This window comes from Canis aureus, chromosome 29 (genome assembly GCF_053574225.1).
Source record: "Canis aureus isolate CA01 chromosome 29, VMU_Caureus_v.1.0, whole genome shotgun sequence".
NCBI lineage: Eukaryota > Metazoa > Chordata > Mammalia > Carnivora > Canidae > Canis > Canis aureus.
In genome coordinates, this window is record NC_135639.1 from 3,549,791 (window position 1) to 3,575,751 (window position 25,961).

Here is a 25,961-nt window from a genome sequence, read left to right on the forward strand (position 1 = left end):
GACGCCCGTCCCACACGTCGACCTCATTAAGCAAAGAACTCGATAAAATCTCGTTTTTTATTCCATCCTTGAATGCTGAAGGGTTTCCCCAAAAGGGGTGCCACGGATGACAGATGGCCTCATCGCGGCGAATATTAATCAGCGGCCTCACCGCTTGCCTGTCTCTTCTGCAGCCCGTGACCCGGTGTGTGGTCGAGTTTGCTGTGACACTTGGGGCCCCCACCTTGCTCTTTCCCATAGGACCCTACCCCGTGGGGTGGGATGGCAACCACGGGAGGCGCCTCCTTCTAGGAGCGCCGCCGAAGGGAAGAAACCAACCCAATGTGCGATTCCGTTGGCCATGGGCCGGAGGAGCCTTGCGGGCTTCTAAATGGGTCAAGGTGAACGTGGGGTCATGGGGGAAGCTGCCGCTCTTCCCGCCGCCCCCACCAGCCTTCAAACCAGTGTTGCTTTCGGGGGTGCTGGGGAGCTCTTTCGAAGATGTATTTCGGGAAAGGAAAGAGTGGAGCATTCCCGAAGAATAATTTCCACACTCGGGTATTTATTTGTCACGGGCAGACGCATTTACAAAATTCAACCCAGGTCATGATTGGGCTCCCCGTTAATCACGAGGAGGGAGGAGCCAAAGCAGATCCTTACAGAAGGCGCTTGGCTATTCCCAGGCTGAATGACCTGCTTCTTTTCTTGGTTTCGCTGGAGCACCCTTCCTAAGTTCATGAGAGAGAGCTATCACGTTGTAGTATGAAGTGGATGTTTTCCTACTTATAGAACAACGTGAAATTCTAAAATCAAGAGTGAATAAAAAATAAATAAATAAATAAATAAATAAATAAATAAATAAAATCAAGAGTGAAAGGGAATCAATTAAAAGTGAATAGATTCGAAATAACTCACCCACCTGTGCCTTTCCCCTATTCAGAGACAACGCCTGTAAATAATCTGATCCTTGTCTGGCTATCTTTTTATTTTATTTTATTTTAATTTTTTAAAAGATTTTATTAATTTATTCATGAGAGACCACACAGAGAGAGGCAGAGACACAGGCAGAGGGAGAAGCAGGCTCCATGCAGGGAGCCTGACGTGGGACTCGAACCCGGGACTCCGGGATCATGCCCTGGGCCGAAGGCAGGTGCTCAACTGCTGAGCCACCCAGGCGTCCCTCCAGCTACCTTTTTAATAGCGCAATGCAAAAATGTGGTTTTCTTTTTCACTTCACAGGAAGTAAATTTTTCTGGTGGCCTTGCCTGCGCGTGGGGCCGTAAGTACGCCATCAGAGGACCGAGCGGGGGCCCGGTCCGTTTATCAGCGCTTCTCCCCGGTGGCGGCCGAGAAGGCCTTGGGTGCTCCAGCTTGGAAGCGAGCACACGGCCGCGGCGCGGACCCGGGATCTTCCACTGGAATCCTTCCCACGACCAGAGTGATAAGTATTATCTAAATCGCATGTGCTTAGCTCATCGGACACAGTACTTTCCTTCTTTTATGCCCAAGAAACTTAGTATTCAGCTCAAGCTGAAGTCCACTTATCAGCAGCGCTGCTCTGTCACCCAATGGAGTGGTTACATTTATTATGAAAACATTGTTCAACTTTATCACAAGGTAAAATTCATGTACATTCTGCCCAGAGGGTGCCGGCAGGAGAGCGTGCGGTTTCCCCTATCAGGGCTGTCTCGCTATGGAGGATCTTATTTTGATAACTGAGCGTTTTGAGCATCGTCTCTGGCCCCGTGAGTTGGAGTTTCTCAAACTCCTTCTTGGAATGAGGTGGGATACAAGCAAACAGACGCACGAGTGGCCTTACAAACACCTCCGCGGCAGTCGGACGAGGGACACCCCCACCCCGACCCCACGGCCTCCCATACACCTGGGTTCTTGGGTGAGACAACTCAAAGCGTAGCCTGTGCGCTTCAATCAGTAAATCTTACCGTGGTGGGTGGCGGTGTTCACATCCCATACGGCCCTTTCAAATCTGCACGCGTGACGGGGACAGACATGACCCCGAAGGCCACACTGCTCCCCTTTTCGCTTAAGAAGGACACGCAGTGCGAGGCCCACTTGCTTTCCCTGAATTTCCTGAGACCTGGATGCATGATGTTCGGGTCGCTCCACCTTCACAGGCTGCGCTCAGGACAAGTGGCACCTTTTCTGCTCTTCTCTGTCCCCTTTCTGATGATTCTCCTTCTCCTCTGGTTGGTTTCTGGGGCTCGCCATCTCTGTTCTCCATGCTCTTCCATACCCAGCCCGTGGCTGCTGGCATGAGCTCTATCAGCCCCCTCTCTGGGGAGGAGGGCGGCCTGTCTTTTGGCTCAGGCTGTCTGTGAGGTGTTCATGTCCTCCTCAGCCTTTTTGGTGTAAATTAGAATCCTGGGGTTTCCAACCTGCAAGGCCCTTAGAGACCAGCCCGGAACTTCTGCTTTTTTTTTTTTTTTTTTTTTTTAAGAAGAGAAAATTGTCAGCCTATTGATTCGTTCATAAACATTTACTGAGCATGCACCATGCGCTAAGGCTATTTCCAAAATCTATTTGGATAAACTAAATAAAACCATTCATGGGGTGGGAGCTGGGGGGTTATATCTATTTGCTGAGGTCAGTTCAGGAGCCTATTCATAAATATCTACCTTCCTTTATTTTCACAGACAATATCTGCGTCCGTAAAGATTCATCCAGGGCGCTGCCCAGCCCCTAAAATGATGCTCTCTCGTTCTTTCTGCTTGGGGATCTGCTCCTGACTGCCTTAATCTCCAAGGCCAGCTGCCTCGAGAAATAACATCACATTTCCCCACGGACCTCACTTCCCCTCCGTATAAGTCACACTGGGGCAAGAGGTGAGTCATTTAAATACATTTTCTCCTTCCTGGGTTTTTAAGTTTTCATGTTGCTTTTGCAAAATGCAACAAGGGCCGGGAGGTAGATATAAAGTGTGCAGGTTGCATCGAATCCAAATACGTCCAGAAGCTATGGTTCAAAGCAAAGACTATCTGGACTGGGAGAGAAAATAAAGGGAAACGTATGAGATAATGCTCGAGACAGATCGTCAATAGCATGGGGAAAGGCCACTTCACTTGCTCAGCTGGGCTGTTTTGAGCAGAATTTTGATTAAAGAAGACATTCCGGGCAGGGCTGGCGTGGACAGGCCGTCTGAGCAACAATTGCTCAAAATGAATAAATGTGAACCACAGTGCGTGAGAGCGGGAATGAAGTGGGCCTGTCAGAGGAAGGGCAAGCCGTGTTTTCTCCCTGTTAGTGCCGATTGCGGGTTTTTGTGGACCAACATACAAACCACACGTTATCAATAGAGCTCATAAATCTGAGGGAAAAACAGAGAGCTTCTGACCAATTACACGGCATGGGAAAGAGGAAGGGCCAGGAACCAGGCTGCCTCCCTTCCCCAGGGCAGGCTGATGGCCAAGGCCCTCACCGGGCCGGCTCTCTGAGCACCAGACCCCAGGCGTGGGTGCCTGCGAGGAAGCCGGTCCCCCTCAGGCCCCTGCTACGGCCCCTACACCCCAGACCCCAGGCAACCGAAGAATTTCAATGGAGAGATGCTTGTCAATATTTGAGTTACCATCATATGGAAAATTCTAGACGTTTTGGGTCCCTGTTCAGGTCCTGATGAGGATCTCAGCTGTCCTTTGCCCCCCCGCCCGACTCCGGGGAGCGGATGCGGCAGCAGCGCAGGGTCGGGAGCAGGCACCCCGAGGTAGGCTTACCCATGGGTAGGGCTGCGTCACCCCCGCTAGCCTCTCCCATCGACCCCGGAGCCCCTCTGACGGCCCCTGCCCCCAGGTGTTGCCCTTGCTCCCCGCATCTTACCCAGGAAAGGGGATTTTTCAAGGATCATCCAGAGACTGAGAAATGCCCAGGCTCGAGGGGCGCCTGTGCGACGGCCCGTTCAGCCTCGGCCACGGCTTCGGGCCGATTGGCGGCTTTCACGCGGGAGCAGCACGGGTGAGAGAGGCCGCGCGTGGCGGGGAAGGGGTGGGCGGCTCCTGATCCGGGGGGGGGGCAGGGGCAGCTCAGGTGGCGGCGGCCGGCCTTCCTGGGTGACGGCCCATCCTGGGGGGCAGCTCGGCTGCATGGCTGGGCCGTGGTCGCGGGTGGGAGCCGGGCGGCACAGGGAAAGCCTTGCCTGTTCTGGGCCCTTGAGCTGGGCCAGGTCCCGTCTCCGCCCAGGCGGGTCCCCATCCTTCTTTCCTCGCTCCGATTCCTGGGACACTTACCTGCTGTCCGTTCCTCTCCCTCTGGCCTTGCCGGGTGGCAGTTAGGGAATGCGGGGCTGATTCACGCTCCAGGGGCATCCAGGGGTCTCTGAGCTGGCCGCTCCGGGACGCCCTGGTCTGTACCCACCTGGGGTCTGAGAGATGCCTGGATGCGGCTCTGAGCACCTTGGAAACGGCGCCGCTAGGGCCGGCTGGGCTCTGAAGACGTTGGCATTTAGGAGGGAGAGGAAGGGAGGTTTCCCTTCATTTCCGCCTACAATGCTCTTGCTCCTGTGTCCACTCCTTGGTCCTCTCCCTTGGACCAAGAACCCAGCTTCACCTTTCAGGGCCGGCATCAACCTTGCTGCTGCAAGCTTTCCCTTGGGGTGACCAAAGGGTTGTGGTGTGTGGCTAAAAACGAGTCCGAGGACTGTGGGAGAGATGCAGTCTCCTGGCTTTGGGCGCCCGCACCATGCACGCATGAGCCCCTGTTGACTGCAGTGGTCCCCTGGGTCCCTTTTATGGGTTCTTTCCACCCCCCACCCCCCACCCCCAGCATCCCTCTCCTGGGAACACGTACCTCTGCTAATGAACTGTGACACAGGCTGGCCGGAAACCCTGGGGCACCACTGGAGATATTCCCCCAAAGCGCAGTCTGGGATCCTCTGCACTGCTGTGCCCAGGCAACAGACTGACCCCAAAGGGGTTTCGGGGAAGGAAGGCAAGAGGCAGCCAGTTCTGGGGCTGGGAAGGGAAATTAGGACAATTTATTATTTCCCTGTTGCACTGAGTAAATAGACTTTAAGATAAATTATTGGTGCCCGAAGCCTGCTTGATGCAAAACCCTTAAGTAAAAGCAGACTTTAATGAACATATGCTGGCCTGCCCCCATTCTCACTTCAAGTCTGCTATTAACTTTCTATGCACTCGGGAACCTTTGGCTCATGGCCTAAATAATAGAAGAATAATTAGAATAATTACTGGAGAAGGCCAGGTCAAATATCCAAGGATCTTCCCTTAACTATTTGGTTATCTTTCCTTTTTTTTTTTAAGTAGATTTTTTTTTTTTTAGATTAACCAAACACTGCTACTTTGTATCTAGAATATTTATTTTATATAAAAAGAAACCATGGCCTTGTATGGTGAGAGCCACTCACAAAAAAAAAAAAAAAAAAAAAAAAAAAAAGAATGTTCCAGTATGGATGAGTTTTTAATCCCAGTTTTTGGCTTATTTTTCTAAGTCAGGCTTCCACAGGGTAACTGGAAGGTACAGCTCACCGAATACAAGGCTCCTGAGTAGCTCACAAGGGCGTGGGGACTTCGGTCAGTGTTTTTGTCCTTCCCTTAGCTGTTTTCACAGGGGGAAGGCAAGAATAACTCCGACTCAGATGGAAGGCCCCTCGCTGAGCTGGATGTCCTCGCAGTGAGGCCCCCAGGTTGCGGCGGGCGGGGGAGGGAGGATCACGCCATCGCAGCCGCGCTGGGCCCCATGCACCCGGCTTCAGCTTCGGGCGGTGGGGTCTCGCTCGCTTGCTCACTCCCCTGCACACGTACAGCTTCACGGCCCGGCACAGCCACAGCCCCTAATGTCCACGGTCAGCCTCTCTCCCATCTCACGGTGGCCGCACAGCCAGCAGCCAGGTCTTGGTGGGAGTCAGGGCTCCAATCCCAGGTCCCTGGGGCCTTGTTGGGTCTCGTGCCCTGTGCACAGACGGCAGTCACTGCTTGGCGACTCTTTCCTCATCTGTAAAATGGGGACAGTAAGGTAATAACACCACCTGCCTCATGCGGAGCTTCGGGGTTACAGCTGATGTGCTTATAGGGGAGCCTGATGAGGTAAGAAGGGTGGGTTCAGGGGAGCCGATTGTTTTGAAACCATCTTTGGGTATGAGAATCACTAAACAAACAAACAAACAAACAAACAAACAAACAAACAAATAAAAACCAAGTTGGAAAAAGCCTTTGTGCCGCAGCTGAATGAGACCCATCATCATCTCATGCCTTCTCCATGTTAATGACATGTGCCCAGGCTCTGTTCCTGCCCTAGTTTTTTTTTTTTTTTTTTTTTTTTAGATTTTATTTATTTATTCATGAGAGACATATACAGAGAGGCAGAGACACAGGCAGAGGGAGAAGCTGGCTCCATGCAGGGAGTCCGATGCAGGACTTGATCCCAGAACCCCGGATCACACCCTGAGCCGAATCCTGCCTCTGTTTAAGGTCTGGGTATGACTCTGTGGGCAGTAGATGTGCAGGGTATGGGGAGAAGAAGTTGCTGGGATGCCTGGGGGCTCAGTGGTTGAGCATGTCCCTTCAGCCCAGGGCGTGATCCTGGAGACCTGGGATCGAGTCCCGCATTGGCCTCTCTGCCTGGAGCCTGCTTCTCCCTCTGCCTGTGCCTCTGCCTCTCTCTCTCTCTCTCTGTGTCTCTCATGAATAAATAAATAAAATCTTTAAAAAAAATAAAAAGAAGTTGCCAATGCTTCTGCTTCTTCAGAGACTTATTTATTTGAAAAAGAGGGAGAGAGAGAGCAGACGCGCAGGGGCAGGGGCAGAGGGAGAGAGGGAATCTCAAGCAGACCCCCGGCTGAGTGCAGAGCTGAGCTGATGCAGAGCTCGATCCCAGGACCCTGAGATCATGACCTGAGCTGCAACCGAGAGTCAGATGCTTAACTGACTGAGCCACCCGGGTGTCTCACTTCTTTAAAACATAAAATAGGGCAGCCCGGGTGGCTCAGCAGTTTGGCGCTGCCTTCAGCCCAGGGCGTGATCCTGGAGACCCAGGATGGAGTCCCACATTGGGCTCCCCGCAGGGAGCCTGCTTCTCCCTCTGCCTGTGTCTCTGCCTCTCTCTCATGAATAAATAAATCAAATCTTAAAAAAAAAAAAAAAAAAACATAAAATAAGGTAGACCAATTGAAAACAGCTATTTGAAGAGCGAGGCTGAGTGACATCCAGTACCTTGTACCCTGGGAAGATGCGTCCGACTGTGCCCGCCCTCCGGGAGCTGGGCCCTGGGTGGCAGGCGGAAACTGGGTGAGGATCGTGCCAGGCACACCCGCGTGGCAGGTGTTCAGGGCGGAGGGTTGCAGGGCCTAGTGGGAATGGAGGGTTACAGGATAGAGCGTGCTTTCTGCGCCTCCCTGCCTGCCACTGCGTTCGCCAGGTTCCTGTCCGTGCAGCCTTCGGTGGAGGGTCACCCTGCGGCTGTGAGGGCTCCCAGGGGTCCTGTCGATGCCCAGGATTTGGGAGGACAGCCGTCCCGGCGGGTAGAGGTGGCCCAGGATGGCGATTCCAGCACTGATGCCGAAGTGCCGTGGGGCCGGGTGATGGCGAACCCAGCCCGGGTCAGGGCAGCCAGGCAGCGGCCGGCGTGCACATGCACCACGAAATATTCCTTCTCCTCACCTTCGATAATGAACACTATGCATCGATAACGCGATGCTTCAAACCTGAAGCTGCTATAAACTTGACGGACTCCTCCTATGTCTCAGTTGAGTTTCTTTTCACCCTAAAAGCACGAAGGCCTCTGCTGCGGAACGTGTCCCAGGAAGACGAGGGCCCGCTGGGCTGAGCTGGGGCTGGGTGGGGGGCACCTGGGCGGCTCACGGTGCTGGTTTCTGGGATCGTGTGGCTCGGCTGGTGCGCGCGGGAGCTGCCCACCTGCCTCCCCGCCGCTGCAGGCGCCCGCACCCTCTCGTGTCCCTAAGACACGGGTTCGTTTCCAAGGTTAATAAAACTAGGGGGGTTTGAGCCTGAAATCTTCACGTGCAGCTCTCTTCTCCCCGCGTACAAGCGGCAGCCCCAAATTCCTTTTCAAGGCCTGCTTACTCATGCAGATGGCACTCGAACTCCAGAATCGTGGCATGTAAGCCGCCCCACACCTCCCGCATTCGAGAGATTCCTAAATGAGAACTTATTATCAACCTGTCATTCTTCCGTAATTATCCACAGCCAGGACGCTTTTCGGTTGTTTCCATATCATTTGGAGTGACACCGAGTAGATATTACCCTTGTCTGTGTATCGCGCGCAGCAAGCTTTGCAGGGAGCCCTCATCCATTTGCATTTCGAAAGAGGCAGAGGCCTGACAGAGATTTTTTTGAGCTATTATGAAGCACTTATTAGTAGAAACTGAACCATCCCCGCACACTCCCCCCCACATCATCTCCTTCCTCATAATGATTATTTCTACAAATTCTCTGCACCTTCCAAAAATTCTAGGGCGCACTGTCTGCAAAGATCACCTGCCAGGGAAAGCATCATTCATTTGGGTTAATGCAGCTCCAAGTCGGCACGGTTCCCCTCTTCGTGTTTTCCGGAGACGGCGGAGGGATGACCTAGGGGGAAAGTCAGTCCCACGTTGCTCAGATGTACACCCTCGTGCGCGCGTGTGCGAGCATGTGATACACACATAAAATGGGAGATGCCGAGTGTGTCTGTGCGTGCACAGGTGTGTGTACCTGTACAGGGGCGCGTTTTAGATGCTGAACCGGGGGTGGGTGTTGGCGGGCGCTGCTGCTCATTATGTGTTTAAATTTGCCTTCCAAAGAAATTTTTTTTTTTTTTTTTACTAAAAAAAGCAGAGAAAATGTAGTTTGGAATGTCTTCAGCTTCTCTGTATTGAAACCCTTGCTTTATCAGTAGTCATTTTCACACTGTTTTAAAAATACCTGAGTGTCAACCCCTCGCTCTCCCAACAGGGGCACGCCGTGCACCCCCGTGTGTGCTGTCTCTCGTCTGTCTTTAGGTTCTGCTTGTTTAGCTTTTCTGCCTCTACCGGTTTCTCCCGACTTCCTGCTCCCCGTGTGGGGACATGGTGGCCTCTGAGCTCACCTGGGCGGGACGCTGCCACCTGCTGCCACGGCCTCGCCCCTGGGGGTCAGCCCTTCTCTTTGGAGTGGCCCAGCCTGGCCTGGCTCCAGCCCCACTGAGGCTCAGGGAGGGTGGGGAGGCGTCCCGATTTCCCCTTTGAGATGGGCCTGTCCCCGGTCTGCACCCCGCAGCGCTCTCCCTGCACCCTGGAGCAGGCCCAGGCTGCGGGGCCTCTGCGATCGCCCCCCAGGGCCCTCTGCTCACATGTGTCCCACTGCACTGTGTGTCGGCACAGCCACCTCTTGGGGAGGTCCCTGGGCCTCTTTCCTGTCTGTCCACTTGCCAGAGGGACAGCACTGCAGGCGGAGGCTGTTCTGGAAAGCGTAGTCCCCGGGAGGTCACCTTCCTCCGGCCCCAGCGGGGCAGGTGTGGCTTGCCAGTGGGGCACACGCGCACACTCCCCGCTGGATAAAAGGAGCTGGAGCGGGCCTCGTTCGGATGTGCAGAGCGAAGCCCTGGGGAATGTCTCCTGGAACGTGGAATTAAATTTGAGTATCATCATTATTATCAATTATTATTTATTGCGTGCCCACCGGCGGCCCTAGCATGCTGCAGGTTTAATGTTTCAATAAGACCTTATTTGTACAGTTTCCCACCAGGGTCCTGGATTTCAGTCCTGGCCCAAATCACCTTCCATGTGATGCTTTAATGATTTTTAAGATTCTCGGATTAAACCTTTCTTGTCTCTCGTTTTATACATCTCCTGCCAGCGCCAAGATGATCTTTTTAGCTTTTTCTGTAATGTGGAAATTTTTCTGGTCTTTCTTTCTCTTTCTTTCTTTCTTTCTTTCTTTCTTTCTTTCTTTCTTTCTTTCTTTCTTTCTTTCTTTCTTCCTTCCTTCCTTCCTTCCTTCCTTCCTTCCTTCCTTCCTTCCTTCCTTCTTTCTTTCTTTCTTTCTTTCTTTCTTTCTTTCTTTCTTTCTTCTTTTTCTTTTCTTTCTTTCTTATCCCCCCCACTCTTCTGTTTTTCCTTTTGTCCTTTCCACTCCCGGGGCTGGCGGGTACGAATGGGAGTCGTGCTCACACTCCAGGTGAACCTTCTGGCCGAGAACGTGCGTGCATTCCTCTTCTCTGGCTGCCTGCCTGTGACACGCGTGCTGGGCGGCGTGCGTTCCTGCACAGAATCCCATGGCATTTCCCCCATGTACCCCACGGAGGAGCGTTCGGCTGTGGCCCGGAGCCCGAGTTGGGGACACACCTCGGAGGCGGCGGGGAGAGCGAGAGCTTGCAGGAAGCCAGCCCCGGGGCCTTGCCGCCTGCCCGGAGAAGCTCTGAGTTGTCCTGTGCCTCTGGCTTGCCTCTCTGGGGCCTGGGGCCTGCTTTGTGATACCGCGTGCAAAATTCCAAATTCAATTTAAGCAAATCAGGCCTAACGTGAATCAATAACCATTTCTGCGTTCATTATGGAGTTCGCAGGCACAGCTTTACGAACCCTTATTGTTTAAGGGGAGCCTAAGCGCCTCCCTCCGAGCATCGGGAAATGAGGATGTGTTCCACGGCAGGACCCCAAATGCACATATTTATTAGAGTTTAGCAGCAGATTAATGCGAGAATACATTTTTAGACACAGTTTCTTTATCACTTAAAAAAAAAATTTAAAAAAAAAAAGTAGCCTGCCATGGGAAAGGAAGTGTGAAGCTACAGCAGCACCTTCCGTATCTGTCTTTGGAAACTTCGTCTAAATCAACCAAAGACAAGCTGACTGCAAATTACGCTCGGCAGCAATGGGGTGAGGTCGGAGGAGCCCCGTTCCGGGGGCCGTTTATCAAACACCGCAAACTGACATCCGCTTCTTCAGATCTGAGAGATCACAGGATGTGAGCAAGAAGAACGGTGGTGGCATCAAACAAGCACCCCCCCACCCCCGCCCGCATCACTTTTTTTGGAATGAAATGCGGAAGAGGGGCCCCATCTCCGCACTCGCCCTATCATCCCCCTAAACTACAGCTGCCCTTGGGAGCGGTACACTCAGGCTTCAGAGAAAAAGAATTAGTGTTTCATTTTCCAAGACTGTCACACCCCACCTTAATGAGCACTTAAAAGAGATGAATGTGCTGGGAATGAAAAGATTTATTTGAGATATTTAAATAATCTCTCTCAGCTATAACTAAGCTGACACACTGGGCTCTCACAACGACATTTCCCCCCTTATTTTTGAAAATACCCGCTAGAAGTTTGTTGCTTTGCCCTGCTTTTGTGGCGAGCACGCTCGGCATTGGCGCGTGGAGGGGAAGAGGCGGAAAAATCGCGCAGATCCAGACACCTCACCCCTCTGCGCCAAACGCGCCGACCAAGACCTTTAATTACATTTCCGGATGCGAGCAGCTACATAAATATCTCGTTAATTTTTTTTTTTTAAATGAGTAGTACAACAGATCCCCGACACTTTACAGCACACTAAAAATCCTTGTGAGGGTGACAGCGCCGTCCGTTACAATCAGCCATGAAGTACATTACAAAGGTAATGTGGTTTTAAGAAGGAACTACTGCAGAATGTATATTTTCATTATCAAAAACGTTAAGCCATTTATCCTGAGGAGTCAGAATAATCATTAATGGCTGGGAATTTATGGTGCCAGATCTTAAACTAATGTGAATGATTCCAGGTGTTACTAATGGCTTCAGTGAAATGTGCCAGGATCTAAGACTTCTACTAAATCTGAGGTAATAGTCAGATGCTTAATCTCGACAGATGAGCAGCAATTTAACTGACACATTGATTGGATTCTGGAGGCTTAAATGACACCCATTGTGAAGGTGCACGGTCAAACGGCAGTCCGGAGGGCGACTTGGAAGTCACTCTCCTCGGCGGCGGCGCCCCCCGCGCCCCAGGCCTGCGGACGCCACCCGGGACCTACTCATGTGGGATTTGCAGGGTGCGCTTTACTTTTTTGTGACACCAGTGATAACCACGTCCGAGCGTCCTGGGCCAGCTCTTAACCCTTCTCTCCCCCGCGGTCTGCAAAGCGCCCTGGGCCGCTGGCCTGACGACGAGGTGGGAGCTAGGCCCAGCGGAGCCCACCCCGCGCCTCTGGGTGCAGCCTGCCGAGCGGGCTTTGTCCGTCGCCCGGGCCACCCCCTGCTGGATGCTGCTGCCGGGGGGCAGGGGGGTTTGGGAGGGGTGGCTCGCTGAGTGGAACTCAGGGGCCCACCGTCTGATTCCGGGTCCCCTTCATAGTCATCACCCACGGCCTGGGACCCTGGTGCCGCCTGCACCCGCCGCCCTCCGAGCCCCTGTGTGTCCCTCGCGCTCATTAACAGTGACCGTTGGCGCTGCGGGACCCGCTGCCCTGAATACGGAGCATGCGTGCTGGGCCTTCCTGACTGCTGTCAACATCCTTTGAAAGCACATAAAAATAAATTATCCATAGGTTTACCTGTCGGGAAGATAGATTCGGTGCATCCGACTGTTGCAGGCATTTCAAGTGACAGGGGTGCCTATCATGTTCCCGTAATAGGGTCAAACAGCTGGACGGGGATTTAACACTCAGCAAGGCCAGAAGGGCCCAGCACTTGTAGGGGAGGATGAATGGAGTGATAGGAGGCAGCGGGACCTGTTTATTACAGCGTTTTTCTGCTTCGCTGCAGACCTGTAATGATTGCCGCGGAGCCCGATTGACGGCTGCCCTCTCCCTTCCAGCGCTTTGAGGAGACTGGGTGACGGCAGCCAAGTCTGCCTGCTGACCTATCGCTCTGGCCCATCAAGAGTTCAATTTACTTCTCCTGACAAGCATCCAGGAGTCGGAGTGCGTTGCATTTGATTGGTCCATGTAGGTTAAATAAAAATTGGTTTAATGAATATTTCAAAATGTCTTGTCAGGATCAGGTACTTTAATTAAGGGACACGCATCCTGCATGGCGTGTGGGCCCCCTTCCCCACAATACCCTTCAGGGGGGTCTATGGGGCCTTCAGCTTCAGAGGAGAAGGGGAAGCTACATGGGCGAGTCGATGCTGGTTTGGGGCAGGAAAAGCTCCTACGGTGTCTGTAAAGAGGAGGAGGGCACATGCGGGCCGGGAGGCACAGCCCGGCGTAGACAATGAAGCGCCGGGTGAGCAAAGGCCCAGCCCGGGGTGCGTGGGGCTGACGTGGGGGTAGGGGGGTGGCCTCCTTCTCACGCGTGCTCTGGCCAAGTCACATTTCGGGGCGTCCCACCTTGCTCCCAGGGGAATCCCGAGTCGCGGCATGCCCCATTGGCCCTCCACAAACCCCCAACACGGCAGGAGTCTGGCTCCACCTGGATTCCTCCTGTCTGCTCCTTCCCTCCCCGAAGTAGAGGTTGCAGGATGGTGCATATTTATTCCTGGACCTTCAGGTTATCAGCTGTGGCTCTGTTCCATTTGGTTCCGTGACAGCGTAGTAGCAACAGAGGATCCGCCCCAGAGCCCAGCTGTGAGCTTGCAGAAGGAGGCCGGGCCCCCCAGTGACAAGAAGCCCACCAGTAGGCATTGCTGGTGACGGAGGAAAAGGAGGGAGGCAGGCCGGCAGGTTCCTGCTCAGAGCGCTGACATCTCCACGGCGGGGCCTGGCCTCAGTTTCCTTACCTGGTGAATGGCTCCCCAGGAACCACGAGCTAAGCCGGGACAGGTGTCACTGAATCAGAAGCGGAACGGAATAAGACCTCCAAGCACCTGGCCCCCCTAAATCCCAAGGGGAGGTGATCAAGGGTCCCACCTCAAAGTCACCCATGCTGTAGATTGGACTGTTCTCCTTTTCTCTGCTTTGGAAGGCGGTGAGGTGCACCTCGAAGCTCTGGGTAGCGAGTCTGGTGCATCTGAAGCTAAGGACAAGACTGGCACCAAGCCCTCAGGGCATAGGCAGGAAGGGGGACTCGACACTAGCAGGGGAGTGATGCTGCCTGGGCAGCAAAGAGCGCCCCTTGTATTTTCAAGTATTGGAGCAGTAAACCCCTGCTCGTGCGTCATGCAAGTGCTTCTTTCTACCTCTGCCGCCCTCTGCTTTTGCTACCCGAGTCCGATTCCCATGGAATGTTTGTTGCCACCACATGAGAAACACCCTAATGCTTTTCCACTGGGGGGAAGAGCCCAGTGGCTGCTGGGAGACCCTCTTCTCACCTTGAGGCGCACCACGGGGAATCACGTCCCTTCCCGTGTTCCCTCCCAGGCCCTGCAGAGCATCGGGGCTTTGGAGGTACCAGATGTGGGATGTGCCCCAGATGGCAGATCCCTTGTACCTGTGGAAGTAGGATGGCCCCACGTTGGTGGCCTTTGTCAGCTTTCAAAGGTGACGGATCCTTTGAACCAGTGGTTCAGATTTTGTTTGGATGTACAAGTCATATTCTCCAGCCACTATTATATTGTAGGGAGGGGGCAGGGGAGGCAAGCGTCTGTAGTCTGTAGGGTGTTGGATAAGTGTGACGTGGTGAATGCACAGAACGGTGGCCCGAGCTGGGGACGGGAGAAAAGGACAGACTCCCAAGGGGCAAGACGATCAAAATATTTAAAATGTACCACACTTGACACAATAAATACGAAACGGACCGCAGTCTACGAGGCAACACCATTTATATAAGTTACAAGCATACTCATGAGCAAAACAACGCCCCAGGGTAGGTACCCACATCAGGGGCATAGAGAAAGTACACTGGATGCACCCTCTGGGTCGGGGCAGGGCAGGAAAAGGAGGGAGGAATGTTCCATTAAGATGAAATGAGGGGACGGCTGTGTGGTTCAGCGCTTGAGCATCTGCCTTCAGCTCAGGGTGTGATCCCAGGGTCTTGGGATCGAGTTCCATGTCCAGCTCCCGGCATGGAGCCTGCTTCTCCCTCTGCCTGTGTCTCTGCCTCTCTCTCTCTCTCTGTCTCTCATAAATAAATAAATAAAATCTTAAAAAAAAAAAAAAACAACGAAATAAAATGAAATAAGGACAAGGTCTTGCATGAGCGACGGTGGTGCTGCGCCACGCGCTGAGACGTGCTGAGCTCCGTTCCACCATCTCGGGAACAAAACAGAGACAGGTGCGTGGATGCACGGGTGGAGGTTCCCACCCGCGATGTGATCGGCATCGGCAGCACGCAGCGCAGAGATTAGTCAGGCCAGGGCTCTGTGGGCCTTGCTGTGGCCGAGGCGTCCCGGCACGCTTTTCAGCACCTGGTGGGCGTCCCGTCACTGTTTTCAAATGAACCGTGGTCTAATTACCCGCGTACAATTTCTGCCTCGCTTTTTATTATCATAAAAAATTAAATATATCTGGTAAAAAAAAATCCACCCAACTTTCGAATGTTGTGCAAGGATGTACGGTGGGCAGGAGACACCCGCCCCCACCGCACCCCACTCCCAGGCCCCCGAGATAACGCCGCGCATTTCTGTGCGTGCACGCCGTGCAGGATGACATCATCCTAATCATAGCTCCATATTGATTGTAATGATGATGATAATCCTTTACGTGTGGGCATGCAGTGTGTAATTGATGGAGAATGCTCCCCTGACGCCGCTGTGGGGAGGACAGAGGCTGCTCTTCAGTTTTATAACCAAGGACGCTGAGACTCAGAGAGAGACGGGGCTTCCCGCGTCCCTGAGCGTGAGGCACAGTCCCCAGCACGATTCCGGCCTAGAGCAGGGCCCGGGATGGCACCCTTTGCAGGTCCCCCCAGGTGTGAGTGCACTCAGGCCATCAGGATGCACTCACTCCATGGTGCCGGCTTCCGTCCTCTCTCCCTGACCCTCCCTCCGCACCCCCGGGGCCTCAGTTTACCCATCTTTAACATAAATTGACCAGAAAAGGCACCGCCTATGTCTGCCATCCTGCGGTTGGGGTGCTGGGTGCTGGGTGTCATGCCAGCATTGCGAGGGCTCCGGGTTTCACTGCGAATGCCGAGCTCAGTTTTCCGGAGGCCTGGCTGGGTATTCCAGGTGCAGTTTGCTTGAAAAGGGAAGACAGGAAATGAACTTCAAACGCCTGGTGTTTCAAGGTGACAGCTCCAGGTGAGAGTCTGGGGTCTTCGAGGCCAGTTGCCTCCAAGTCCCTCATTGTCCAACAGCACGAGCCAAACTACTGCGTTCGGGTTCTCACACACCCATGTATGCAAGGTACATATAACAAATTTAACAATTTTTTTTTTTGTAAATTACATAAAATTTGTTAAAAGGGAAGATGTCATGAAGCATTCTTTCTACCCAAACAAAAACAGAGGGGCATGAGGAAACTTCTGGAAGTGATGCATAGGTCTGTTCCTTGATCGTAGCAATGGTTTAAGGGTGTGTGCGTATACATTCAAACGCATCAAATTGCATACATTAAATTTGTGCAGTTTCTTGTATATCAGTTAGACTTCAACAAAGATGTAAAAAAAAAAAAAAAACACCTCCTTTGGGTCTAAGGGACACAGGCACCAAATGATAACACTTCCAATAGCCAAAGCAATCAATAAATGAAGTGTTTGGAAATTGTAACCAAAGTATAACATAAATGTCCACGACTCCATAGTAATTCAAATAACTGATGGAATAAATAAATGGCAGCACAGACACATCTCCAGCATTAATTCAAAATAATTTATGTAGCTACTCCGTCCTCAAGGAGATGGAACATGTGCTCCTAAACCTCGGGGTGCCCATAGCATCCCCCAAAGAGGACGGCGGGCCAGAGGAGAAGGCTGGCAGCCAGCTGTCCCCACAGACGGACCTCAGTCCATGATCAAGTCAACATCGACAGTGACAGGTCACATGGACAGAACGGGCCTTCGATCTGCGGTGACAAAAACCTTCTCTTCGTGATCTTCCACCTAAAAATGCACAACCCCAAGGACCACGAGGGAAACATCCAATCTCAGCGGAGGAACGGCTTAAACATACCTGACTAGGACCCCTCATGAGTCTCCAGAAAACAGGGAAAGTCTGAGAAACCATCCTGGCCAGGAGTTGGCCCTCAGGAGAGGAGACCGCGTGGGCCCCTGGATGGAGTGCTGGGACAGGAGAGAAATCTAAGGAGATTCGAATACGGTATGGACTTCATTTAATGGTAACATAGCTACGTTGGCTCTTGAATTGTAACAAATGCACCAGCCAGTATAGGATGTTGGTAAAAGGGAAACTGGGTGGGTGGGTGGGGTGGGGGCATATGTACCCTCTGAACCATTTGCACAATTTTTCCTTGGATCTACAGCTACTTCACAATTAGTTTGTTTTTAAAAATGAATGACATTTAGAGCTGTGCACATAGAGGCTCTGATGGTTTCTTTCCCGCCCCCCGCCCCCGGCCATCACCATGACTTACGGATTGTCTCTTGTCTCGCGTGCCCTGCACCCCATGCAGCAATTTGGAGGCCACTTCTCCATGCAGTTGGGAAAACGAGTTGCTCTGACGGCACGTGCGAGGGTGGGAGGGGGCCTAAAGATCTTGGTGGCGGGTTCCTTACCCGGCCCAGTGGGTCTTCCCTTGGTTTTCTCCGGTTCTACTCAGAACCTCGCTGGCCGAGCCCTGTCTCCCGGCCAAAGCAGCTTAGTTCAGAGATGAAAACTGAAAGGTGCCCTTCGTTGTAAAGGAGAAGATTACTTCCTTTTGTTGTTGTCGTTGTGGTTTATTAAAGACAAGGAATCCGGTATCACCAGTATGTGTTCATTTCTAGGGCCACCCTCATGAAACACCACCATAGACATTTACCGTCTCCCGGTGCTGGGGGCCAGAGGTCTGAAATCGGGCTGTCGGGGGGCAGGGGGGTTCATCTTCCAAAAACCTTTCCTCTATCTGGTGTCATCTGATGGTCCTCGGCTTGTAGACGCACCTCCGTCTCTGTCAGCACACGGCCCTGTGTCCGTGTCTTCACGTGGCACCTCCTCTGGCATCTCTCTTCCTCTTCCTAGGACTGGCCATCGAGGGCTGAGGCCCACCCTGATCACCTCCTCTCAACCATACGGCATGTGTTCCCAGATAAGGTCACCTTCACAGGAACTGGAGTTTGGACCCCAACCTACCATTTTGGGAGGCACATGCCATCGGTGACATGGGGTGTGTGCACCAACTCACGATCGCAGTTACCCTGTGAGGTCAGACACGGCCCCTTCCACTGCTGGTGCACGCCAGCCCGCCCACTCTTTCCTCCTCATGAGGGTGCAAACTCACGTTTCATACATTTAGACAGCTGTCCGCCCGCATTGCCTCGCAGGACGCGGTGCAGGGAACCAGTTCTGCGTGGACAGCAGGGGTCCGGCCTTCTTCTCCTCCAGCCCCAAGCCAGGATCTGCTGGCTCTGCTTGGCATTCAAGGCCTTCTCCTCCGTGTGGTGCTGGGGCTCTGACCAGCCACTCCCCACCTACTGTCTCAACGAATATCTGTGATCACAACACCAAAGGAGAGTCAAAAAAAAAAAAAAAAAAGAAAGAAAGAAAAAAAGAAAAAGAGAAAAATAGAAGACAAAAAAAGACCCATTCTCTATCAAACTGAAATATGTAATAATAATTAATGCTTCCACTTAAATTACAGTCTTTGTTTTCAATCAGAAGAGACCTACACCTAAACTGGAGCATTTTAACACCGGATAGTATAATTCGTCCCTGCAGCCTCCATAATTACACTCTGAGTGGCCAAGCAGTATCCTACCACTTTCGTGTACTACACTTTGCTGAATATCAGCATTTTCTCATGATTTTACTATCATAGACACTGCTGCGAGGAATGACCACGGACAGAGGTGTTCTTAAAAATAACTACTTCTTAGGGCGCTTGGGTGGCTCAGTTGATTGAGTAGCCGAGTCTTGGTTTCAGCTGGAGTCGTGATCTCGAGGTCCCGGGATCGAGTCCCGTGTCCGGCTCCTTGCTCAGTGCTGAGTCTGCTTCTCCCTCTCCCCCCGCTTGCTCTCTCTCTCTTTCTCTCTTTCTCATATAAATAAGTAAATCTTAAAAATATATGTATATTTCTTTAGGATAAATGTACAGGTTTGGAATTCTTCCTGCATCAAAAGATACCACAATTTTGTGACTATGGATCTTATCACAGAATGTTCCAGAGAAGCGTGTGCCTGACTCACAGTGCTGTAGACCTGGGGAAGTGAGTTGATCCTGCCTCCTGCTCAGCAGCATCAGAGCCCACAGTTTCTTGCTGCCAATTGCATAAAAATGATCTAAAACGACACTGCTCAGCTTTCACCCTATTCCTTCCTTCCTTCCTTCCTTCCTTCCTTCCTTCCTTCCTTCCTTCCTTCCTTCCTTCTTCTTTCTTTCTTTCTTTCTTTCTTTCTTTCTTTCTTTCTTTCTTTCTTTCTTTCTTTCTTTCTTTCTTTCTTTCTTTCCTTTCTCTCTCTTTTTTTTTTTTTTTAATTTATGATAGTCACAGAGAGAGAGAAAGAGGCAGAGACAGAGGCAGAGGGAGAAGCAGGCTCCCTGCCTGATGTGGGACTCGATCCTGGGTCTCTAAGGTCACGCCCTGGGCTAAACCGCTGAGCCACCCTGGCTGTCCCCTCACCCTATTTCTTGATGTGATACCCTCACGTGGGACCATAAACTCAAAGGGGGGGGGGTCCGCTTTGGCCGCCAGAAGTGTTCGTGAGCGAGCGAGTGGCAGACGAGAGGGAGTAAATGAGCGGAGGTCTAGTCCTGCTCGCAGCAGGTGTAGCGGGCACCCTGCACGAAACAGGCCAAGGGCCCCGTGGGGCGGCCGACGCAGAAACAGAGCATCCGTGCTGTTCTCGCCGGGTCGCCGGGCCCTGGGGGGCAGGTGCCCTCACTCCACTGAGGTCAGCTCTCTTTTTGCCATTTCACGGGTGAGAAGAGGGAGCCCCGGTCACGGAGCCGGCCTGGGACGGGGCATCCCTGGGGGCTCCTGGGGCCCAGGGCCTGGCCAATAACCCAGGAGCAGCGGGGACCCCCGCGGAGGGGACCCGGTACCTGTTGGAGGCCGTCTGTGACCAGGCGCTGATGCGCTGCGCGGGCTTCTCTGTGCCGGGTGCCCGGTGACCCCCGGGGACCTTGTGACGGCCCGGGTGACAGGGAGGAAGGGGCGGGAGCAGGGGTGTTTTTCTCATTAGTTGGTTGCCTACACCGCAAACGTGGCTAATTGCTGATTTTAATGGGGTTGATTTGGCAGCAATGATTTTGCAATTTTCTCTTTTCTCCGGGCTGTCACCTGGGCCCGCACACCTGGGAGGGACGGCGGGTGGCAGGTCCCCCAGGGTCCTCTGGGTTCCCCCGGCCCTGACTCTTCAGATCCCCAGGGACTGAGCAGCCCTGAGAGCGACGCGGGGAGCCGCTCTCCTCCTGTGACACCGGGTCCCCCGTCTCTGGTGACACGGCCGGCGTGAGTCCTCCGGTTCCAGGCCCAGCATCTTAGCATGAGGCATTAATCAACGTCCCTGACATCCTCGTGGGAACAGACTGGAAGCAGGGAGCGACTGCAGGGCATCGGGCCGCGGGGAGACGCTGGACACCTCATCACTGGACATACTAAATATTTTCATATTTATTTTAATGTTACAGAAAGGGTTACTCAATGAGATCTGAGGATGTGGGTCGGGGGTCTGGCCCCGGGGTCCAGGAGTCGGGGGACGTTGTTCTGGAACAGCACCTGAGGTGGGAGGGAGGAGCGTCTTCGCTGCAGTGAACAGGGTGACTTTGGCTACGGGTCCGTGGAGGCAGGAGTGTGGCCAAGGGGCACGGCCGCCTCCACGGATCCGCTCGGGCTCAGCACAGATCGCCTTGGCTTCCCGTCGGCCACTCTTCCTCTTCAGGCTCCATCCGGTGCCGCTGGGGGTCCGAGGAGGCCTGGACCCGGGGGCTTACCTGGGCCCCCCTGTGTCCTCAGAATCCCAAGGCTCCAGGGCCTCTGCTGCAGATGCTGGCGTGGGCCTCTCGGGCCCCCACCTGTGAGGCGGCACCCTGAGGTCCTTCCCAGGCTAGGGAGGACTCCGTGGGCCTTGGGTAGGTCCTCCTGGGCTTTCCTCGCCTTGAAAAGAAATGCAGGCTGGACGGTGCCGCGCTGCTCATCAGGGAGGATGTTGGCCTGTTGGAGCAGGTGCCAAGTGGACTGTTAGGGACAACTCACTGGGTGCTTCCCTCCCATCTGAGGAAAGTTTTATGTCATCCGATGGCACAAAAGGAAGAGTCTGAGAGTGGAATCACCCTGGTTAACTGTCCAGAATGTTCTAGGATGGGGCAAGTGGTGCTGGTGGGAACTGCACTGGGGCAGGTGGACCATCGCTGCCCATGAGGGTGTGCTGACCACCCTATAGCCCTGGTCCCCTTCTCCAGCCCTCAGAGCAGTGCCTACTGGGTGTCCCCTAAGTGGGCCAGACAGGGCGTCTCTTTGACTGGACTGTGTCGCTCCAGTGGGATCACGTCCCTCCGGCAGGGCTGTGCGTCTACAGTGGGATCATGTCTGTCCAATGGGGCCATGTCCCAGCAGCCCCTGAGGAAGGGGGCAGGGCAGAGGCCTTCCTTCCTGCTTGGGCCATAGCCCGTTGACCTCCAGCAGACAAGTTATGTGGCACTGCACTGCTTTGCCCGTCACCCTGGCATGGCCCGAGCTCTTCTGCTTGCAGAACCACCTGCTGGGACACTTCTACTAGGTCCAGTCGGGCTTGCTCCCTCTGGGCCTCTGCGGGGTGTCTGCAGGCTGACTTTCACCCATCCTGTGCCTGCCTCTCCCGTGGCTTTCAAAAGGGCACACGTTGACCTCCGTTCTGCAAGTGCGCTCTCCTGGCTCGTACGGGGCCCTGCTTCTGTCATCGATCATAACAGCCGGTGCTGTCAGATGAGCCAGAGCTGCTCTGACGAAATCAGGAATAAAGTGGTAAGAACAGAAGCGAACCACCAGAGACCCTCTCTGTAATACGGCTGCACTGGCGAGAGTATTATGTGCCTTAGAGGCTCAGTTTTTTGTTTCCACTGGGCTTCCCATTAATGGGCCAACCACATTCTAATGCCTTTGCATCTTGTCCCCTGGGCTCCGGAGTGGAAGATGACACAGTTGTCCTCTGTCCTCCAGAATGCACGGGAGACTCAGCAGACAGCAGCCAGAGGCCTGGGATGCAGAACGAGAGCTGCATCTCCTGCTCCATCCTGTGCGGCAGGAGCCCTCAGGTCCGGGCGACCCCGACGGGCCTTGTGCGAGCCTCCTGGAGCCCCCTCCCCGTCCCCCGGAAGCCTGTTGTCTCCTTACAAAGCCTGTAAACCACTGGTAATTGAATCCAATTAGAAGGAGACTGTCTAACTTTAAACAAATGGCAAACCAATGGAGCGTCCTCTGGTGAGCTACAAACTTTATGCCTTGGCACTTCCGAGCGTTGTCGGGCCGAGCACATGCCCAACTTAGAGCCAAATACACTAATGCCGAGAATTAGTTTAAAAGCACATGAGAGACTGGGAAAAAGAGACCGGTTTTTAGATCTCAATAATTTAAAGGCCCAGTTTGCTCTATTGGAATATAGACTGACTGGATCACCTTCGCTCTTCATAATTAAAATCTTCCGGGAGTTCTAATTTATGGGATATTAATTCCTCTTTGCCAAACCTGATATTGTTTGTCCTTCCTTTGCCCCAGTTTTTGTTTTGTTTTGTTTTGTTTTGTTTTTTGTTTTGTTTTTTAAATCTCTCCATGGAGATGGTAAATGTTTTTAATAAAAAGTTGATAATCCACTTTCCCCATACTTTAAAAGGAACCCAAGTTAAACCTTATGATCATATTACTTGATGTGTTCCATTTGGGGATTTTTACTTTCTTGCAGCCTGAACCACAGAAGTGAGGACAATTTCTGAAATATAAGAAAAGGGCATCACACACCCGTTTGAGCAAACACTGTGTGGCGGGCGGAGGCTGATAGATGACCCTACTGTCCACGGAGCTAATCAGATGCATCCTTGGACCAGGGGCCAGTGTTCTGGGCATGGGGAGCATAGAACCATTGCCCAGGCTTCTGTATGAGCCCCGCTGTCCTGAAAACAGCAGTTTCTGTGTAAACCGTGTGTATTTTATGTCCTTCAAGGAGTAAATGATTACATCAGTGTGGTACATCCATACAAGGGAACTATTACTCAGAAATTAAAAAGGAACAAACGTAGCTGCTTGGATGAGTCTTCAATGAATTATGCTGAGCGCATAAAAGCCAATCGTAAAGGTTAGATATTCTATGATTCTATTTATACAACATTTATTTTATTTTATTTTATTTTTTGGTTACTGTTCAATTGATTTAGAGGCATGTTGCTATTTATGGTATGTGTTATGTCAACAGCTCTCATGTGCTGTTCTTGAAATGACGAACAAATTCGCTGCTGCTTGTTTCCCGGCTCCACACACCGCTTTCCAGTGACTTGCAGAGAGTTGGTTCTGCTCTCAGCACACGCGGTTCAGAGTCGGTGGACGGTCAAGGCCGGCGCCCCACGTACTCCCGGGGGCCTTGGAGTGGGTGGGGGGCCTGAGCTCGGCAGATGGAGCCTGCAGCACCCATCTGAGGAGCAAGGAGAGTTCTGGAAAGTCTGGCAAAGGATCGGCGGGCCATCTTCCTCGGTCCTGGACAGAGCCTCGGACCCCACCTCCAGTACCTACCGGGGCTACTCCACAGACGAGCCAAGTATTAAAGGAGATGGAGTCAGACCAAGTTGCTAGAGCAGCAGAGCAGGCCATCTCGGAGCTACTAGGGGGACCCCTCAACCCCTCTTGGAACATCTCTGCTTAGGGCCAATTTTTGTCCTTTTTTAGAAATGAAAGTAAAAATAAACTGAACTCAGGCATTGAATGAAGCTCCTGTGAGATTCTCTATGTGAATGTCCTTTTTTCTTTTAGTTTTTAGTTTTAAAATATTTTATTTATTTATTCATGAGAGAGAGAGAGAGAGAGGCAGAGACACAGGCAGAGGGAGAAGCAGGCTCCATGCAGGGAGCCCGATGGAGACTCGATCCCCAGATCCCGGGATCACACCCTGGGCCGAAGGCAGACGCTCAACCGCTGAGCCACCCAGGGATCCCTGTGAATGTCCTTTAAACGTTTCCACAAACCTGAGTATTTTTTATTCCCGGAGGCCAGGGCACAGCCCGGTCAGGCTGGGTGAGGTTGTCCAGGCCGAGGGCTGAGGGCGAGGTTGTGAGCTCTCAAAGCTCCCATCCTTTGGGAGTGGCATGGAGGGGGAGCCTCAGTCTCTGCTCAGATGACAGCACCTTATTCCAAGATCGGGCACCCCCGGAGTGCGGAGAGAAGGTGCCGCAGGCAGGCGTGCATGCCCACCTGGGTTTGGGAGGAGGTGGGGAGGCCATGCTGCTGGGGCGTCATGGGGAGCCACGGGCTTGGACAGGCTTGCTTGAGAGGGTGGGTGCAAAAGGGGTGACAGGGCTGGATCCTGAGGAAGCTTGGCCTGCATGCGGCTTCCTGGACGCAGGTGACAAGGTGCTGGGGCCAGAAGCCAACACACAGAGCCCCAGCTGGGAAACCAGCCACCCGAGATCCGAACCCAGCTCTGCTGTTTTCTCCAGGTCAAGGGAAGCTTGCTTCCTCCCACCCCCTCGCTACTGAGAAGGGGGCATTGTATCAGGGTTCCCGAAACACATCTGTGGGGCTTTAGGCACTCCGTGGACCTCTTCCAAGGGCCACGGGAGCAAGGAGGGAGGGGACCCCATTTGCCAACCGAGTCACTTGGGATTTGGGTATGTTTCATTTGCTCAGCCCTGTTCTCCGTAGGGCTTTGAACAAAGTGATTGTGTGGCCAACCAAAGTTTGAAACTACAGTGAAGAGATGATATTTGAGGGAGACTTTGATTCTCATCTCCTGCAAAGACAATGTCTTTTAAAAAGGCGATGTAGGTCGTAAGGACCGGGTACTCTCTACAAACCACCTACCTCTTTTCCGTTTCTGATCGCTGACCAGAGCTTGCGCCGCTGGAACCCCTTCTCATATTTATCCACTTCCCTTCCTCAGGAACTATCTGTCTCATAACTCACACGGTGGGATCCCTGCCTGGGACAGAAGAAACTCCAAGAGATGTAAATTAAGGAGAATGAATAGTGAACGCAACACATGGATGCATATGCTTGCAAGGTTTGGAATTGGCCGGGAGCCTCCACTTTTTTTTAAACTGTCCACCTGAAAAGAATTTTCTCTGATGACAAATGTGGCACATGTCAGCTCCCGGAGCAAGGCGAAGGGAGAGCGGTGCAGCATCACAGCCTGCCCTCTTCCTGCCCTCAGGGCCTCCAGTCTGTGGGCTCAGCCCCCCGCTCTGCTCAGCTACTTGGGAGACTCATTTGCAGAGCACACGTATTTGGGTCAGCCCCGCGGGTTTCTGCACAAAGACACTCCCTTCTTCAGCACAGCCCACCTCCACCCGGGGGGCTGAACCAGAGCTGGGGAGGGGGGCACTCTGCAGAGAGCAGCGGGGCCATAGTGACCCACCAGGGAGCTGGGGTCTGCTTCTTCTACCGACAGGCTCAGACTTGCTCTTACCTAGGAGCTATTTCCATCTGACCTGACTTTCAAAATGGGATGGACTAATGGTCATCATTCATTTTCGAAATTGCAGGCCTTCCCTATTAATTCAAAGTAGCCTTGCCTGCCTGGGGTGGGGCAGGGGGGCACCCAGTGAATGTTTGTGCACTGAGTCCATGGATGAATGGATGCGTGTGGGAAAACACCTGCCTCCTTGACCCCAAGATAGTTTCTTAAGATCAAGACACCCTAGCGACGGTCCAGTCCGGCGACTATGGGCCTGGCGTTTGAGGCAGGGGCTATCTTGTAACGCCCATGCTCCCTGCAACCTGTAGGACCTTGGGCAGCCTCTGCTGCCTCTACTTAAATGTCCTTCCCTCTGGGATCTCTGTGGGAAGGAAAAGAGTGGGGTCATCTAAGACACCCAGCGTGGCGCCCAGGAGATGCTCAAGGCTTACTTACAACAGTGATAATTCTTGCTATCACTCTGTGTTCTTTAAAAGGTCACTTTGTTTCTTTGATGCGA

General features: G+C 52.9%; 1 long non-coding RNA gene across 2 annotated transcripts; it reads left to right on the plus strand.

Moving 5' to 3' along the window:
• Positions 1 to 1,568: 1,568 nt before the first annotated feature.
• LOC144300933 (uncharacterized) lies at positions 1,569 to 23,743 on the plus strand. Of its 2 annotated transcripts, none has more exons than XR_013367672.1 (4): positions 1,569 to 1,873; positions 2,634 to 2,822; positions 22,006 to 23,134; positions 23,252 to 23,743. It is a non-coding gene; the product is annotated as an uncharacterized LOC144300933 (long non-coding RNA). The 2 variants fall into 2 exon arrangements; XR_013367673.1 differs by having other exon boundaries at positions 1,569 to 1,724.
• Positions 23,744 to 25,961: the final 2,218 nt, after the last annotated feature.